General features: G+C 42.2%; 1 pseudogene; it reads right to left on the reverse strand.

Moving 5' to 3' along the window:
• Positions 1 to 20,578, reverse strand: part of LOC103740320 — a 115,735-nt pseudogene that overhangs the window by 1,159 nt on the left and 93,998 nt on the right.

Consider the following 20,578-nt stretch of genomic DNA (forward strand, 5'->3'; position numbering starts at 1 on the left):
GAAGACTAGCTGATATTTTGGAATTTGTCAGACCTTCAGCACCGGATTGGGACTACTGAGACATCCAGCCTTGTGGACTGAGTGACTACAGATTCTCAGCCTCTCCAGTGTGGTGCAGCCATTGTTGGACTACTTGGACTCTATCCTGTGAGCTAAGCTGATAAATCTTTATACATATTCATTCTACTGGTTCTGTTTCTTTGGAGAACCCTGACTGATACACTGGTCCAAAGATTAAAGTCAGAACTGCTGCCTGAAATATCTAACCATGAAATCCTCCAGTCTATTAGGGCATTGCAGGCTCTACAGGACCACCTCCAACCCCTGATCTGGCATGTGCATGAACGCCTCCACCTACTCCACATCCTTACTGACCTGGATACATTGTCTGGGTAAAGTGGCATCAGAAGGAGACAATGGCCCCTTGGTGGAAAGGATCATTCACTGTGATCCTGACAACTCCCATGGCAGTGAAGGTGGACGGACTGCACACCTTGATTCATCACTCACATGTCAAGCCTGCCCAGGTGGATCAAGAAAAATGGAAGGTCCAACATTACCCAGCAGACCCCCTTAAACTTTGATTGGTAAAAGACAATTCACCTGTTCCCCCAGTGTCCCTATGACTCTGCTCCTGCTGGATCTACCCCCTGGGATGGCCATCCAAGGAGCCTACCAGCCCCAGGCTTATGTCTGGAAATTATCTGATACACAGACAGGGAAGATCGTTATGGAGGTGATGCCTCCTAATCCTCAGATTGCTCCCCGATTTGAAACCAACCTATGTTCTTTATGGTTAACACTGGGTAGAGAGGCCACCTGAAAACATGTGGGATACCATATGGGTAGTCACAGGGGAGTGATGGCACAGAGACCTGCTACTACTGGATGTAGGGCCCACACCAGAGATGCAGAAAAAGCCTTAGGAACTGACTTCTATGCATGCCTGGTGAACACTGGGACTGACTGTGATGAAGAAGGAAGCTATTACTGTGCTTACTGGGGTTGTGAGACATGAGCCCTGACATGGTATCCACTTAAATGATAAGATCCATACATTAATATTCAATTAAAAAAAATAAGTCTTGTACAGTCCCCAAGACCTGCAACCCTCTTATAACCCTAAAACAATGAGATGTCTTTACTATGGATCAGAAATGAGACACAAGCCTCACATGGGGACTGAGGGCCTATGTATCTGGCATGGACCCTGGAATCCTATTTACAATTCAAAAATTCCCAAAACCCATACTGTCTCGACCCATAGGACCTTTGGAAGAACTTAAGCTAGATTCAGTTCCCCCTCCTTCAGAAACCCCAACTAAATTGGTCCCCAGCCTGACCACTCTCCTGACTATGAGGATGATGCCTCTGAGGGATGAGGATTTCTCTCCCCTTCTAGAGAGGGAGCCCCTTATAAATACCGTGAAGGCTACTTTCCAGTATTTAAATAACACAAGCCCTGAGATGACCAAGGACTGCTGGCTCTTCCTGGATCCCCGACTACTCTACTACATGGGTTTTGCCCTCACTGCAAAAAGGGAGGCATTACAAATAGTGTCCCTAAATGACACTGCCTCATGCCCCTGGGAAACTACTTTCACCCTAGGGGATCTGAAGGGGCAGGGGCTATGCTTCATGTCAGAAAAATATCCTTTGACTACTTCCCCTTACCTAGGTGTTTGTAGTCAGTCCTATAATTTACCCGGGAACACCTCATCTATAGAAGACACTCAATTGCTTGCTGCTCCCTGCTCCACTTGGTTTGCTTGCTCCTCTGGCCTAACCCCTTGTTTTCACCCCCAGTATTTCATAGGGAGACAGGAATTTTGTGTACTGGTACATGTCATGCCCCAGGTTTATTACTATGGAAGGGATGCTGGGAGACATCATATGGGTCTCTCTCAGCTTTGAAGAGCTGCGGGAGCCTCCATTTTAGTTCCCCTCCTTGTGGGAATGGGGATAGCAGGGTCCACCATCAGGGACAGCAACCTCATTCACCAGTATTCAAAACTTGAGAATCTTTAGTGAACAGGTTAATAAAGATATTAGGAGATTACATGCCACCACCTCCTATTTAGAACAAGTAGACTCACTAGCTGAAGTAGTCCTACAAAACAGAAGGGGCCTTGATTTACTTTTTCTCAAGGAAGGTGGACTTTGTATGGCTCTGGGAGAAACATGTTATTTTTATGCCAACTACTCAGGTGTAATTAAAGGCACCCTGGCCCAAATTAGAAATAGTCTCTTAGAATGAAAAGAACTCAGAAAAATTTCCCAAAACTGGCTTGAGTCCTTATTCTCCTGGTCACCTTGGCATACCACCCTTATCACTGCTCTGGCTGGTCCCCTCTTAATCCTTATAGCACTGTTAACTTTTGGACCCTGTATCCTTAATGCTCTAGTCAAGTTTGTTAAACAAAGGGTCTCTGCTGTACAACTGATGGTTATGAGGGCCTATTACAATCTCCTAGATGACACATATGAATCAATGCTTTGATTAAATAAGATTTCCAAAACAAAAGGGGGGAATGAAGGAGAGAGCTGAATGAGAAAGAGCTTTCCTCTGCCTGACTCTGGAAATCCCCTACATTGTTCAAACCCTTTCCTGGTACATCTGTTTATGGTTTCTATGGAAATGGTCTGGGGCAGAAGAGGAAGAATGTTCTGCCCCAGTTAAGCTAGCCTATAGCTGTATAGGTTAAGGCTCTGGAAATTCCCTAGATTGTTCAAATCCTTTCCTGGTACTTCTGTTTATGGTTTCTATAGAAATACCCTGCTCTGTGGTTTTTGTGCTTAAAAGCCCTGTGTTTCCATGGCTCTGGGTCGCAGTGTAGCTCCTGAGCCTACCTGGGTCCCCAACCGGTCGGTCTCAATAAAGTTTTCCTGATTCTCAGTGTTCAGGTGGTCAATTCAGGGAATTCTTCGGATCCTGAACAATTCAAACTTATAAATGGATTTCATGAATTTGCTGTGTCCACTTATTTATTATTTTTATTTTATGTATTTGAGTGTTATGCCTACATGTATGTAAGTGCATCCGTGTCAGGCCAGAGGACAGAAGAAGCTGACAGATCTCCTGGAACTGGAGCTACAGACAGTTGTTAGCTGCCATGTGGGTGCTGGGAATTGAACCCAGGTCTTCGGCAAGAACAGTGTTCTTAATCACTGAGCCATCTCTCCAGCCCCTCACCAATGTATTTTAAAAGTGTCTTTGTGAGGTTTCTGTGTGTGTGTGTGTGTGTGTTGTAAATATAAGAACTTCTTGAAACTATTACCACATTGAGATGGTATTTGGGGTAACCTAAATCCATATTGCCCAGTCATAGTCACTCATACTTGGCTCCAGAATTAGCTATCCCCTGAGGTAAGAGTTATAGTTTTGCCTTGACAAGAAAAAAGGTTAGGAGGCAAATGCAGAGGCAGGAAGGCACAAGGTGGGGTCAGTTAAGCCAGTGACTGGCACCTCCTTCACTTAACATGTGAGACTTGGGCACATTAACAGTGTGGAAGTCCAGGCCCCAACCAAGCATGCTTGTGCACCCCTGTGATCTCAGCACTTGGGAGGCAGAGTTATGAGGACTGCCACAAGGTGAAGCTGTCAGTGGCAGCTGGCACAGAGACAGGGCTCCATGCTGTGTCCCAAAGCAACCTGAGGAGTTTTCTTAGTTGTTTAGGGCCCTTGATTCAAGTAAAACTGGATCCTTAGCTTTGATGCAGAAAATAATTTTAGGAGCATATGAACCAGAGTCATATGAAGCAGAGGCGGGAATTCTTAAAGGTATTTTTTTTTAAATGGATTTTAAGCACAATGGTTAAGAGAAAGATGAGTGTTCTAGAAGAAAATGGGGCCTACCCTGGGGCACAGGGCTTCTCCAAGAACTGTGTTTCACCACCTTTACAACAGTCATGTGTAGGGTTGGGTAGATTTTTAACTTATCTTCAAAGGGCTGCAAAGGAAACTAAATGAGGTCACCAGGCTCCCGAGGGCACCTGACAAGATCACAACTGAGAACATGAAGCTGGGACACACAAGGTCGGATATTTACTGCAAAGTTGTTTTGTATGAGATTCTCAGAAAATTTCTGGGAAGAGGAATGAGGCATATGACATATGACAGGACTGAAGCCTGGGTATATGGCTATTTTAACACAAGATATCCAAATATGAAAGGAATATTTTCTCTGCTTGACATCTTTTGCAGCAAACTGTTGTTAATTTTGCTGGAATTCTTGCTTCTCATCTGGGGAGGACAGTTCTCTCCTTTCCCCATAGCTCCATAATTCTCCATGCCTTTCTGTCCTGCCTAAAGATCAGCCTAGTCTACATATCCAGTCCAACTCAATCTGGGCTACAGAATGAGACCTTAATCTTAACCTCCAATTTTCAAAAGGAAAAGAAGAAAAAAATGAAAAGAAAAAGAGAGAGAGAGAGAGAGAAAGAAAGAAAAGAAAGAAAGAAAGAAAGAAAAGGAAAGAAAGAAAACATAAGAATAGTGAATAATAATATGGGTCTAGTGGTACATGCTTGTAATCCCATTATTCGATAGACTAAGGCATGAGTATCAAGAGCTTGAGACTGATGTGTGCTAAATAGTGACTTCCAGGGCAGCCTGGGTTATGTAGTGACACCCTATCTTGAAAATCTAAAAGTTAGGTGGGCATGGTGACACCCACCTTTAATATCAGCACACAGAAGTCAGAAGCAGGTGGTCTTGATTGGATTTTACTTTATTCTCAATTAGCACCTGTATCAACATGGAAACACTTCAAAGATAATATTAAAATAGTGCTGATGATGAGCTCTGGAGTGGAAACAAAACTCCAGATATCCGTGTTGCTCTCATCAGGTCCCTGACAACTTTTCCACTGACTTCCCTTGCTATTCAGAGTCAAACAGATGTTGGAATGCTCGTGCTCAGATCAATTAATTTAATTATTCATTTGTTTTTTGGAGTTTGTTTTGTAGGTTTTTTGTTTGTTTGTTTGTTTGTTTGGTTTTGAGACAGGGTCTTACATAGCCCAGGCTAACCTGAAACTCCTGATTGTCCAGCCTCTTCTTCCTGAGTGCTGTGATTACAGACATGCCCTACCACATCTGACTGTGTTGCTTTCTATTTTTGTATGTTTGTTCTTTTCTTTTGAGACTATGTCTCAATGTGTAGTCCAGGCCTCCAAGGAACTCATTATGTACACTGCTATGGCCTGGAACATGTAGCAATCTTCCTTCCTCTGCCTCACAAGAGCTGGGATTACTGCTGTTTTGGATAAAATATCTCCCAATTTAGCTCAGGATGGCCTAGAACCCACTATGTAGCCAAAGATAACTTTGAACTCCTGATCCTCTTGCTTCCATCCCCCAAGTATTGGTACTATTAGAGGTTGGGAGGGTATACTGAAGCTTCCAGCTTCTTGTGACCTAGGACAAATGATTAGACCAGGGACACATAGTTAGACATGAATATTGAGAGAGTTTAAGAATGGGAGTGGGGAATGGAGAGATGGCTCAGCAGTTAAGAACACTTGCTGCTCTTACAGAAGGCCTGGGTTCTGTCCCAGTATCCTTACATGTAGTACACTTATATGCAGGAAAGACTCTCAAACACATTTGAAAAAAAAAAAAGAATGGGAGCAGGTTTGTAAGCTAGAGAAAGCCTCAGAAAAGGCTGGGCACTGAGGCTAAGGACCTTTCCAAGGTCATTTCCATAACACTGCCTCTCCCATGTTTGTGTGGGATTTTCTTGGGTATGCTCTGTTTGATCCTGCTGTCTTCAGTCCCTACTCCCCTGTCACAAGAGCCCCCTTCCCCCACCCACCAGCTGTGGTTCCAAACATCTTTTGGGGGAGCAGCAGGATGATGATCAATTAATCATCCTTTATAACTTCTTCCATGCTTATGAGGGGCATAGTTCCTGCCTAAGAAGGACCACAGGACTCTGTCCCTACTTGTCTATTGGCTGGAGAGCAAAGTGTCCTAGTTTGTTTTTCCATTGCTGTGACAAAACACTCTGACCAATACCAACTTGGGGAGGAAAGGGTTTATTGCGCTTACCTCTCCCAGGCCACAGTTCATCAGGGAGCCCAAGGTAGGAACTCAGGGCAGGAACCTCGAGGCAGGAACTGGAGCACAGGCCATGGGGGAACTCTGCTCACTGGCTTACTCCCCTTGGCCCCTGCTCAGCCTGCTTTCTTATGCAACACAGGCCCACCTGCCCAGAGGCGCCACCACCCACAGTGGGCTGGGCCCTCCCACATTACTCAAAAATCAAGAAGGTGCCCCATGGACATGGCCACAGGCCAGTCCAATGAAGGAAATTCCCCAATTGAGGTTCCCTCAACCCAGGTGTGTCAAGTTGACACTAAAGCTATCCAGCACAGCAAGTTTTGGGTTTTGAGCAGTAGGAATTAGCAAGAATCTTTTATCATAGTTTAATTTGGAATTGTGACATGTCTCAGAAGACACAAATTTTACAAGATTAAAATATTAGTGGGGCTGGAGAGATGGCTCAGCAGTTAAGAACACTGGTTGTTCTTGGAGAAGACCTGGGTTTGAATCTCAGCACACACATGGCAGCTTACAACCATCTGTACCTCCAGTTCCAGGGGATCCAACAACATTTTCTGTCCTCCTCGGGCATTCCACGACATGGGTACACTTACCTACAGGCAGGCAATACACACATACATATAAAATTAAAAAATAACTAAATAAAATATTTTAAAAAATACAAGTAAGATGAGGTCCAGGGATGGCACAGCTATTAGGAATAGGAGTCGCAGGTGGAAAAGACAGCAACCAAACAGGACAAGCCAGACTGACCTTTATTATGACCAATGCAGGGTGGCTAGCTGGCCAGCAGGAGTGCCAGCAGCCACACCAGGAGCTTAAGTCTGTTCATATGTGAGATGGAATTATTGCAGTTGAGTAGGATGTTCTGAAGGACTTGTTTTCAGAACAGTAATTGCTTTATAATTGGTGATGGTATGTCCCAGGGCCATATCTCGAAACAGGAGCTAACAACACTCTAATAAAGTGTGGGTTTTTGTGCAATCTCCCTTTAATGACCGTATTTGTTTCAGGAGGCCTACCCTTTGCGGCTTGTTCTCAAGGGTATGATTCCTTGGAATACTTGAAAATAAAACCACCACCACCACACCAAAAAACAACCTCTGCACCCAGAAGCTCCTAAACAACAACAACAAAACCTAACAAAAACAAAACAACAAAAACCTCATATTGATGTTTATAAATTAAGAATGTGTCAAATAGGTCAGGCCTGGCAGCACATGTCTTTAATCCCAGCACTCAGGAGGCAAGAGGCAAGCAGATGTCTGCAAGCTCCAGGTCAGCTGGGGCTACAGGGAGACCCTGTCTTACCCTCCCACCACCCAAAAGAAAGGAACAATGAAATCAAACTTACCTTTGTGTTATAGCTGGGTAGGCTGTGATTGTCCTACCTGGCACATCACCAGCCCATACTCAAGGTTTAATAGGGAAGCCTATAAGGTCTGAATCTTTTTTATCCCTCTTAAAAATCTAGTCTAATTCTGTTGTTGTTGTTCTTTGATTTACATTATTGCCAATCATTTTTTTATTTGTTTTGTATTTGGCTTTGGCTATACTTTTCTACTGGGTGTTTAAGACAAAGTAAATAGTCAAAAGTTAACCATTTTTCTTTTTACTGTTAAAACCAGATGAGGCCCTTTAGGAGTTACTCTTAGGGACTTAAAAGGAACCTTTCCTCTAGTTGTGCCATCTGCTTGGATGGCTCATGGTCTTGCTGACTACATGGATTCCCTTGGAAGCACTGAGGACATTTTCTTCTGTGCTGATATCCTCTTTTCAGACTTTGCACTTGTTAGAGTCCAACCTCTGGATTTCCTTAGTTCCTCTGGTAAAGAGGACAGGTCCTGTAGATGTTTCAAGACAGGGATCCTTGTAGCCCAGGGTGGGCTAGGTGCTGGCTGAGGCAAAAGATAACCTTAAGTTCCTGATCTTCCTGCTTCTGTTCTGGAATGGCTGGGGTTACTGGTCTGTGCCAATGACTCTATTGTAGGTGGTCTGGGGACCAGATCCAGGGCCTCTGGTATGCTAGGACAGCACTCCTCTAACTGACCTGCAACCCCAGCATCTGGAGAACATTGAGAGGGATCCAGCCATCCCACAGAACCTAGCTGACCTGGGGGCAAAGGCCAAAAGTTTGGCCTTATTTTTTCAGATTAATTTTATTTTTAATTAGGTGCATATCCATGAGCCTATATGTGGTGTGGATGTGCATGTGAATGAAGGTGCCTGCAGAGGATAGAGGCATCAGATCCACTTGGAGCTGGAATCACAGATGAACCACCAACACGGGTACTGGGACCAAACTTGGATCCTCTACAAAAGCAGATAAAACTTGACAGAGAGGACATCATTGAAGACCCAAACCCAAGTACACGAAATTTCAGTCACCTGATATTTGACAAAGGTGCCAAGAACACACAATGGAGGAAAGAGCATCTTCAATAAATGGTGTTGGCAAAACTGGATCACCACCTGTAGAAGAATCAACTAGATCCTTATCTTTCACCTTGTACAAAAGTCAACTCCAAATGGATCAAAGACCTCAATGTGAAACTGGAAACTGAAACTATTAGAAGAAAATATTGGCAGTAATTTACAACATATAGGTATGGGAAAGGATTTTCTAAATCAGACAGAAGTTGCTAAGGAATTAAGGTCAGCAATCAACAAGTGGGAACTCATTAAACTAAAAACTAAAAGTACAGCAAAAGAAACAAAAAAGTGAAGAGAAAACCCACAGAGTGGGAAAAAAATCTTCATCAATGACACATCTGACAGAGGTTTAACATCCAGAATATATAAATAACTCAAAAAACATAGAATCAAGAAACAAAATGTCAAGAAGCCAAATGACTCAATTAAAAGATGGGCTAAAAATCTAAACAGTGAGTTCTCAAAGGAAGAAATAAAGATGGCTAAGAAACATCTTAAAAAGTGTTCAACATCATTAGTTTCCTGGTTTGTTTCTTCACTGCTGTGACAAAACACCCTGACCACTACCAACTTGGGGAGGAAAGAGTTTATTAAGCTTACATCTCCCAGGTTGCAGTTCATCAGGGAGCCCAAGGTAGGAACTCAGGGCAGGAACGTGGAAGCAGGAGCTGGAGCACAGGACATGAAAGAACTCTGCTCACTGGCTTACTCCCCTTGGCCCCTGCTCAGCCTGCTTTCTTATGCAATACAGACCTGCCTGTCCAGTGGTGGTACCACCCACAGTAGGCTGGGCCCTCCCACATCACTCATCAAGAAGATGCCCCTCAGACATGGCCACAGGCCAGTCCAATAGAGGCAATCCCCCAATTGAGGCTCCCTCAACCCAGGTGTGTCAAGTTGACACAAAAGCTATACAGTACAGGTAGTAATTATGGAAATGCAAATTAAAACCACCCTAAGGTTTCACCTTACCCCAATCAGACTGGCTAGGATCAAGAGAACAAATGATAACAAATGCTGGCAAGGATGTGGACAAAGGGGAATGCTCATTCACTGCTGGTGGGATTTCAAACTCATGCAACCCTGATGGAAAACAGTGTGGAGAATTCTTAAAAAACTAAAAGTGAACCTACCATATGACCAGGTTATACCAGTCCTTGGCATGTACCCAAAGGACTCATCCTATTATAGAGACACTTGTACAACTGTGTTTGTTGCTGCTCTTTTCACAGTAGCTAAGAGATGGAAGCAACCTAAGTGCCCCTCAACTGATGAGTGGTTAACAGAAACGTGGTATATTTACACAATGGATTTCAATTCAGCAGTAAAGAAAGATTACATAATGAAATTTGCAGGTAAATGGATGGATCCAAAAACTGTTATACTAAGTGAAGTAACTCAGACTCTGAAAAACAAACAATGTATGTTCTCCCTCATATGTGGCTCCTAGCACAAAATCCTTTTAAATTCCAGGTCCTTTTGATACGATGATGCTATACAACAGTCCCTTCTGCATGAAATAACTATCATTATCATGACTACAGCTGTGCCTGCTTGCTAAACATCACAATTGGGCTTGTTGATGGTTATGCTTCATTAAATGAGAGGCAAGCAGGGTCAGTGGACCCTCACCAGAGTATTCAGCTACTCTTTCCAGCCAACTATATGTAATTTGGCCCTAATCACACATGGTCTCCTGGATTTGGTGAAGACTAAAGTATATAATCTGGGGAAGGCTAGGAAGAGAAGGCTTGATCTATGCCGGGTAAAGCCTTTCCAGTGTGCACACCTCAAGTCACTCATACACCTCTGCTACCCTCAGTCATCTCTGTAAGTAAGATCAGTAAATTCATTGGTTCCCCAGGAAAACTTTAATCAAACATTGGCTTGACACTAGAATCTTAAAAAGGGGATAAGCATTGCTTAGTATCCCCTGGAAAGAATTCTCACAACAGATAGAAACTTTATTTGTTAATGTTATTATGTCTCATAATTATTAAAAAAGAAAATCAGAATGTAAAAGATGTTAAAAGGACATGGGAATGGAGATATTTTCCAAAATAGAAAAAATGAGAAAGCCTAAGCAAGAGATGAAGGTCTGTGTAGGTTCGCTATGATATATAAAGGATGAGACAAAAATAATATGCACATAATCTTAACATTTCTAAGATCATAGTTTAGTCAACTAGTTTAAGGAAGAAAATACATGTCTAATCAAGGTTTTTCTGAGAATGTCTGGTTTTTGCCCAAGTGTTTTTTTTTTTTTTTTTTTTTTTTTGGTTTTTGTGAAACGGTTCTCCCTGGACCCACAGCTGTCCTGGAACTCACTATGTAGACCAGGCTGGCCTCGGATTCACAAAGATCCACCTGCCTCTGCCTCCCAAGTGCTGGGATTAAAGGAGTGCACCACCACACCCAGTTTTTACCCAAGTTTTATGTACATACCACATGGTAATTAAAAGTAACAGACTGGTGGAACTAACCTTCTTGGGTGTTTAACAGCCGTACATTGAGGCCTATGCTGATCTGGTCAGTGGGACTTAAAGGACAGTTTTTGCTTCTTGCCCTCCAAGGTAGACAAAGCTCCAAGGGACTATGGAGCATCTCTCAAAATGTCCTGTAACTGTGGTGAGTCATCTGTCCTCTTTTTTAGGGAAGCCATGGAGACCTCATGCACTGGACTTGAACCAAAGGTCCACTAAAGAGGAGGGTCAACTCAGAGGAAACATTTCCTCCATGCTTCCAAGTGAAGCCAGCCATGGTTGAGCAGGACCTTTCACTTATCTTCACATACATGGAACTGGTAAAAGAAAGGAGCCAGGGGCTCCTCCCAAGCCCATGTGACCCCTGAGGAACACAATAAAACTGCCCCCAGGTTTTTTCTATATGATAATTAGTCATTACCCTATAGCCAGATGATAGGATCCCCCTACCACATGTAAATAAAGCATACTATGAGCACCTATCAGCTGAAGCTTTGGCTGCTGCCTCCACACTATATTTTCCCTAATCCCCACTGAATAAATGTAGCTGTTTCACTGAGTCTGGAGCTGTATCACTGAATCTGCCTCCCTGGAAGGGCTTTCTTCCATCAGTGCTCACTGGCTGTCCTGACCCCGTTTGTCGCTTCTGCTCCCTTTGTTCTCATGGATCGGCAGCCAACAATCCACGAGGGGAGGGAGAGACCCCACAGCTGGCGCCCAATGTGAGGCTCCTGGAACGTGCAGAGTTTGTAAGTACCCTCTCTCTCCAAGAGGGTAGTGGCAGCTTTGCCTTAGCCATCCCACCCTTGAGGATCGGCAGTCTTTCCTCTTTTTCCTCCTTTTATTTTTGGTCTGAGTCTTTGTGTGGGACCGTTAAAGACGAAGGAGCAATTGAGGCTTTCTGATCCGGGCTGCCCCCTGATGTTAGCCAAAAGCTCTTAGCCCTCTTAATGGACCATGACTGCCCACACGGGTATACATGACCCCCTATCTATACATCATTCTAATGAAAAAACCCGGTAATGCAATAACCAGTTAATTGCTCTTAGAGGTGGTCACCAGATCTCGTAAATTTGCAGGCAGGCTTGTGCTGTGGACTAGGTGGAATTCCCTGAGGTTTTTAATACCAGGCATGTTCCCCTAGAAATCAGCGTTTCACCCCCCTTTCCTTTTCTTTCTTGAACAACATCCCCAAAACATAAAATCCCCAAAGTTCTAAGGGATTTTCACACAAGCCTTGGATTCAACTTCTAAAATAGCAAACTTCCTTAATCAGTTTTGTTATCTTGCCTCCAGGGCACTCAAGCTCAAGCTAAACCAGTTAGGTGAGAATTTAAATTAACTTGCCTCAGGACAAAAAGGCACTTGGGCTCCAAGTGCCTCATAACATAAACAAAAACAAAGGATTAAAAGCTGTGGGTGGCCAGGGAGCACTTAAAGAATTTAAGGTGCTTGTGCCATAGACAAACGGAAAAAAGATTTTAAAAGCCATTTTTTCTGTAAACTTTTTCTTTGGGAAGGGGCTTGTCAGAAAGGACCACCCCACATGGAGGGCTTTCTCCTGTAGTCCTCCGTGCCCCTGCAGGCTTCCCCTTGGGGGGACATGACTTCATGCTGTGTTCACCAGGATGGTGGCTGGCTCGCACTGAGGGCGCGCATGTGCAGCACTGGTCATAGCCTTTTCTCCCCTCTCTGGGGGCACACGCTGTGGTGGTGGCCTGCAGGATGCCATGGTGTCTGTCCACCTGTGCGTGGGCTCACACCAAGGCTGCGTAGCATGTGGCACTGGTTGTAGCCTTTTCTTCCCCCTCCAGGGGCATGCCACAGCAGCAGCTACTGAAGCCTACAGGAGACAAGCTATTACCAGCACATAGGTACATTTTTTTCAGTCCAGACTGACAGCCCTCTTCAAAGGAATTCACCATGCAAATTAACAGTCTTGCCTTAGTTTAAAACTAATATATGGATAAACAATTTTAAATACTTTTAGGCTAAAGAAAAACAAATGCCTTTTTGTACTAATTATATTGATAAATTGTCACGTGCTGTTTGAGCTCACTAAGACACTGACTCTAGAGATTGGATTGGCCCTCCCACTTCAGATGCAGGTCTAGGCTACAAGATAACCTTAGAGTAAATACATTGTACAATTGAAAACAGCTAAGTTGTAAACTGTTACAACAGAGGGTATTACTGTCTATAGTAAAAGTAGTTAATGGAGTTCTCTATTTGGTCACTAACACAGACTAATGTAAAATGTATGGTAAATACAAAAATAAACTACTTAATAAACAACAGGATAGATTTTTTTTTAAAATAGAGAAATCTTCTGCCTAGAATTCCTCAGTCAGTAAGTAAAACGTCAGTTTTCCTTAATTTGATTATGCTAAAAGCTGTAAACATCAATTTGATAATGCTTAAATATGTACCAGTTGCTTCTTTCCACCTCATCAATGTGTATGCCTTTGTATACCATAGCCATTTTAAGATGAGATTCTCATATATACATATCTATATGTTTATGTATATATATGTATATGAATATATATGTAAAGTACTGCTGGCTTTTAAGAGTTTCTTTCATTTACGTCTGATCAAAAAATTTGTCAAGGTAATAGGTCTTGGTTTTAAAACTTGTTTGTTGTGACATTGTGTCCAACCACAGTATTTGTTAAATGAGACTGTTATAAATGGATTTATGTTTAATAAGGCTGGCCTTGAACTCACAGAGCTCCACCTGCCTCTGCCTCCCATGTGCTGGGATTAAAGGTGTGTGCCACCACGCCCGGCTGGGAACTTTCTTTTTTTAAAAAAAAATTTTAGGGGGCTGGAGAGATGGCTCAGAGGTTAAGAGCACTGACTGCTCTTGCAGAGGACCCAGGTTCGGGTCCCAGCACCCACATGGCGGCTACGAACCATCCTTACCTTCAGTTCCAGGGGAATCCAAAGTTCTCTTTCTGACCTCTGTGGAATTGCATGACACTGGTGCACTCACATACATGCAGGCAATACACTCATACACATAAAATTAAAAAAAAATATATTGTTCAATTTTTTAACTATTATTTTTTACGTGTATGCATGTATCGCAGGCATGTAGGTAAATGCATCTGTGTCACGCAATGCTCACGGAGGACAGAAGAGGCTGTTGAATCCCCTGGGACTGGAGTTACGGACAGTTGTTAGCTGCCATGTAGGTGCTTGGATTCAAACCCGGGTCTTCTGCAAGAACAGCCAGTGTTCTTAACCACTGAGCCATCTCTCCAGCCCCGTAAAGAATATTTTTAACTGTCTTGTGTTTTCTATAAGGTTTACCTGGAAACTTATAAAACACAGTACGTACATGGGTGATATTAATTTATTACATTATCTTATATATATAATTTAGAGTCCATGTTCTTTTAATAACATGATGCTACACACTATGTTATTCTGAGTCAAACTACCATCTTCATGACTTCAGCTCTGTCCACTAACAACTGGACTTGTGGACTTAAGTATCTAATTAAAGGAGGAGGGGTAAACAGGGTCATTGGACCCTCACCTGAGTATCTAGCTGTTCTTCCCAACCAACTGTATGTAATTTGGCCCTAATCATACATGGTCTCCTGGTTTTGGGGAGGACTGAAATATATTATCTGGGAAAGGCTAGGAAAAAAAGGCTTGATCCATGCTGGGTTAAGGCTTTCCAGTGTAAATACTCTCAGGTCACTCATATACCCCAGCAACCCCTCAGTCATCTCTGTAACTAAGCTCAATAAATTTAATGGTTCCCCAGAAAAACTTTAATCAAACATTGGTTTGATACTACAACCTAAAGAGGGGAAAAACATTGCTTAATATCCCCAAAAATGAATTCTCACAACAGATGGAAAGTTTATTTGTTAATATTATTATGTCTCATAGATATTAAGAAAGAGAATGGTAAGATAAAAGATTTTAGAAGGATACAGGAATGGAGGTATTTTGTTAAAAATGAGAATGTGTGTAGATTTGTTATGATTTATCAAGCATGAGAAGATGATCTTAAGATTTCTAAGGTCATAGCTTAGTCAACTAGTTTAAGGACGTCTCATCAAGGTTTATTTTAAAATGTTTGGGTTTTGCCCAAGCTCTATCTACATAGCACATGGTAATTAAAAGAACGTACATAACACATGGTAATTACAAGTACCAGATTGGTGTAACTAACCTTGGATGTTTAATAGCCAGACTTTGAGGCCTATACTAATCTGGTCAGAGGGACTTAAAGGGAAACATTTTTGTTCCTTGCCCTCCAAGGTCAAACAAGTACCATGGGCTATGGAGCATTTCTTGAAGAAATGTCCTGTAACTTTGGTGAGTCACCTGTCCTCTTGTTCAGGGAGGCCATGGAGACCCCAGAAGATGGACTTGAACCAGTGTGCTGTCTGCAAAGAGGAGGGTCAACACAGAGGAAACATTTCCTCCATGCTTCCAAGCGAAGCCCAGGTCAAACAAGGCTTATCTTCACGTAGATGGAACTGGTGAAGCAAAGCCTGAGGAACCAGGGGCCCCCTCCAAGCCCATGTGACCCCTGAGGAACAGATCCTCATATGACCTTAAAAGTAATAATATATTGGTTTATTTGGGCCAACTGTATGGCCTTAAACACCCAAGGGGAAAGTATGACCAAAGATTAAAGTCATCAATATATTTCTTTAAGAATTCAAGGGATTGCACATTAAGACATTAGACTTAAGTTCTTATGTTATTTAGACAATTATTTCTCATTGGTGATTTTGTTCCTAATAGGACACTGCTACTCAGGTGTAGGACTTTAAATCTTGGTCTACAATACTGTAATGCCCACCTGCAGCTGAGGGAAACAACTCACTATTCTAAAATGATGGCTAAATTTGTTTTCTCTCCCTATCTAGAGGCCATTTAAGAGGGAGCTGATTCTAGCCACTCCAACAATCTAGAGGCCATTTAAGAGAGAGCTGTTTCACTGAGTCTGGAGCTGTATCACTGAATCTGCCTCCCCGGAAGGCCTTTCTTTTGTCAGTGCTCACTGGCCATCCTGACCCCGTTTGTCGCTTCTGCTCCCTTTGTTCTCATGGATCGGGGGCAAATGACCCATGAGGGGAAGGAGAGACCCCACAACTTATCTTCACATAGATGGAACTGGTAAAAGAAAGGAGCCAGAGGTTCCTCCCAAGCCTATGTGACCCCAACCTGAAGAGTAAAAATAAATTGGTTTATTTGGATCAACTGTCTGGTCTTAAACAGCCAAAAGGAAAGTATAACCAAAGAGTAAAGTGAGCAGTATATTTCTTTAAGAGCTCAAGGGATTACACTTCCCAGACATTAGACTTAATTCCATACAAAATGTTATTTAGACAATTATTTCTCATTGATGATTTTGTTTTTAATCACAAAGTGCTGCTCAGACGTAAGACTTCAAATCTTGGTCTACAATACTGTAGTGCCCACCTGCAGCTAAGGGAGACAACCCACTATTGTTCTAAAATGATGGTTAAATTGTTTTCTCCCCCATCTAGAAGCATTTGAGAGGGAACTGACACTGATTCTAACCACTCCAACAGCTGTCAAAGTGCCTGAAAACAGATCCTGAGTCCATTACCCTCGAGTCCAGCCTTTACAGACAAAAGAAAAATGAGGAGGAAACCAACAGAGGGAAAGAAAGAAAGATAGAAAGAAAGAAAGATAGAAAGAAAGAAAGAAAGAAAGAAAGAAAGAAAAAAGGAAGGAAGGTGATAAGGAAGGAAAGAAATAAAAAAAGAAAGAGTAACCAAAGTTGTCAGAAAAGAGTGATGGGGAAATGGGGAGATATGGGAGGAGTTGGAGGGGAGGGAGTGGGTGTGGATTTGGTCAAAACACCTTATACGCATGTATGAAATTCTCAATAAAGTTAAAAAAATTCATTTATTTTTATTTTATGTGTATGAGTTCTGCCTGCATGTGTGCAATGTGAAGGATAAACACCTCAACTTGGAAAGCACCAAGCCAGTTGAGAAAGCCGCAGACCCAAGGTAAGTTGAGAAAGCTGCAACTCAGAAACTGTAATATCTGAAAGAAAATAAATGCCAACACTTACTGTCCCAAACCCCTAAACCATAACACCAGCACTTACTGTCCCAAACCCTCAAGCCATAAGGAAAAAGAAATACAACTGCAGAAAAATACCATTTCCTTTTCCAACCCCCTTAAAAACCTGAACTTGGCACATCTTGGCACACTAAATTGACTTGATAACTTGATAGACTTTAACATATAGAAATCTGATGGGGGGTGCTATGGGAGGATGCAGGTGGAGGAGAGGGTATAAAGATGATTAAGATGTTTGTATGAAATACACAAAATTTCAATTAAAAATTATATATATTTATTAAAAACCTTGTAGCAACTATGCCTCAATGCGCAGTTTCCATCCCACAGGGAAACTGTTGCTCTTCATTGTTATACAAAGCATCTGCCACTGAAACTTGAGAAGGGTTTTGGGGTCCTGAGCCCCTTTCCTCTGTGTGACCTTTCTCTCTCTCTCTCTCTCTCTCTCTCTCTCTCTCTCTGTCTCCCTTACCCCTCTCTCCCTTTCCTCTCTTTCTTCTTCCTGCTGTGTTCCATCCATTGAAACTCAGTTTCCAGTTTCTCTGACCTCCAGAGCAGAGGCCCCTCACCATTCACCACACCAGCACATCCAACACCTACATGGTCAAGGTAAGATCCAGGTTCAGACTAGAGGCACCCTAGGCTGACACCTTCTCAAACCCTGGGAATTCTCTGGCTTTCTGCTTCCCACACCTTGGAATTGGGGACGCTGGTTCTAATTGCTGGGCACTCATGTATAGAGAGAGTCATGTTCTTACCTTGACTAAAACAGGGTCCAAGGTTTCTATTCCTAAGGACATACTCCTGACTTGCCTTAGATACAAACTTAATGCATTAGGCTTAACTGACCTCAAGCCTGCCACCCTAATTCATTTAGCAACCGAGGTCTGGACCCTATATAAATTGGACGATATTTGGCCCGAATTTGGAATTCAGACCTCATTGACAGACAATTTCATAAAACAGAATGGCAAATCACTTGGTATTCCTATATCCAAGCCTTTTTCTATCTTCAGGCCTATCCCTCTTTTTGCCAAATCTCTTGTGGACGGACCCCAGTTTCCTCCCAGTCACCCACCATTGCCCTCCTTCCACCTCCACTCCCTCCTTCTCTCTGTTCCCCTCTATCTGTCCTTCAAATTCCTGCCTCTGCTTTCCAATGGCTCTCTCCTGTCTTTTCCTGTCACAGATGCTGAAAGGTACCTACTAAGAGAATGCCAGTAACACTTCTTGTTCCCACCCTTCCTCTTTGTTCCTCTCTGCAAGTTTGTAGGACTCCTTTTCCTGAGTGGATCGGCCCCAGCTCCACTTGGCCTCTTTTTCTCCCCAGCACTCACCCTTGGCCCCTTGTAGGGTGGCCGCTGACCTAAGCTTTTCTCCACCACCTGCAGGCCTTTTCTCTGTGGCTCTACCCCTGAGCTGCAGTTTGCAAAAGCCACAGCAAGTGTTAAAGAACAATACATAATGTTATTTCATTAACAGGCCTAGCCTAGCCTAGCCTGGGCTGTCTGACTTGGCCCCACATTTCTGTCTACCTCTCCATTGCCTATCCTGGCCACTTTAACCAGTTTCAGTCCATCTTTCAAAGGTCTTAACCATAAAAATTCCTTTGCCTTAATTCCCTATTTGGAGCCTACATATCTAAAGAAAACATACTATCCTAAAAATTCCCTGGACTATAGACACAGTCTTGTATCTAAATCTTGTATTTTTTGCTCTGGACTTGCAACATTCCAAACTCTGTAAATTATAAAAATTTTAGTCAATTAACCAGTCTTAATTTAAAAGTGCAACTTCATTTTGGGAACTTAGATTAACATCTTTTATACCTTATCTTTGTTACATCCTTTCTTGATATTGGTGAGATTTCCCACAGAACTGTTATTTATCTTACTATGTGTTTCACTTCTTACATTTCAGACTGTTTTTTTCTTCACTATTTCTATCTCTTTATTAACTCATCTTTCATATTTTCATTTCTTTCAGCTGTTTGTTGGTATTCATGATCAAAAGCTTGTTTTCTAATGGGCTTGTAAAAATCCCAACGATTCCAAAACAGTCTCCACTCCTATGTAATACATGTAATAAGATCAATACATTTATACATTTTATTTATTTTATTTACTTTTATTTTATTTTGGTCTTTGTTTACAGGGTCTCCCTGTAGCCCTAGCTGGCCTGGAACTCACTATGTAGACCAGGTAGGCCTTGAACTCACTAGTGCTGGCATTAAAGTGTACCACCACACATGGCAAAATCAATAAATTTTTATAACAGACTAAAACTGTAATAACAGGCCTCCACAGTGTAACTTTTTGATTTTTTTTTCTTAAGATAGGGTCTCCCTTTGCCTCAGTTGGCCTGGAACTCACTGTATAGACCATACTGGCCTTGAACTCACCTTGAACTCACAGAAATATGCCAAATGCTAGATTAAAGGTGTGCACCACCATGCCCAGGATAATTTTTGGATTTTGATATCTTTCTGTATAATTTATTAACTGGTTTTGTAAAAGAACTGTTTTAGGTTTTTACAGTGTTTTGACCTATTTCAAAAAAAAATCATTATTTTTGGTTTTGGCTTTATATGGTATATTTACTGGTTTCTAAAACTGACTATTTTACATAGTACTTAATCCTGTTTTTATTTCTCTGTGGCAGCCTACCATCAAGCTGAGCCCGAGCCACACCCACCATTCACTGCAAGTTTTTCAGGTTTCCTGTCTTACTCCATGCTTCAGCTCCCCTTCTGCCTGTGGGATCTTGACCCCACCCCAGCCCTGCCTTCACTGTCACTCTCCTCAGATTGATTATAAACAGCCATTTGATAATGTTTTTCTATCTACTGTCTACCGTCATTCAAAGCCTAAACTCTCTAAGCTATATTTTCTAATAAGTTCATTTGGAAACCTACAAAGCCCCAATGTGTACACAGGTAATATCAATTTGTAATTTGGATTCCACATTCTTTTAATAAAATAATTCTACACAAAACTCTCTTCTGAGCCAAACAGTTGCCTTACATTTCATATAATTGTGTCATATGTGTCTATAATAATCATTTTCATGTGTTGTTTGAGATCTCATGTTGTGTCGTGTGTCTCTGTTAATTTTTTCCATGTATTGTTTGTCAAAAAAATTTTTTTTCTAATAAACTGTAGCCACTTCAGTATTTTTCTTTCTCATTTATTATTATTTTTTTTATTTTATGTGTATGTGTGTATTGCCTGCATGTATGGAAGTACACCTGTGTTGTGCAATGCCTACGGAAGTCAGAAGAGGCTGTTGGATCCACTAGAACTGGAGTTATGGACAGTTGTTAGCTGCCATGTGGGTACTTGGATCTGAACCAGGTCTTCTGCAAGAACAACCAGTATTCTTAACTGTTGAGCCATCTCTCCAGTCCATCAGTGTTTTTAATTGTACACAAAAATTTCTGATTTTTTTTCTTTTTGGTCTTTTTGAGACAGGGTCTCCCTGTAGCCACAGCTGTCCTGGAACTCACT

The sequence above is a fragment of the Nannospalax galili genome, unplaced genomic scaffold (assembly GCF_000622305.1).
Source record: "Nannospalax galili isolate Female #2095 unplaced genomic scaffold, S.galili_v1.0 scaffold639, whole genome shotgun sequence".
Classification (NCBI taxonomy): domain Eukaryota; kingdom Metazoa; phylum Chordata; class Mammalia; order Rodentia; family Spalacidae; genus Nannospalax; species Nannospalax galili.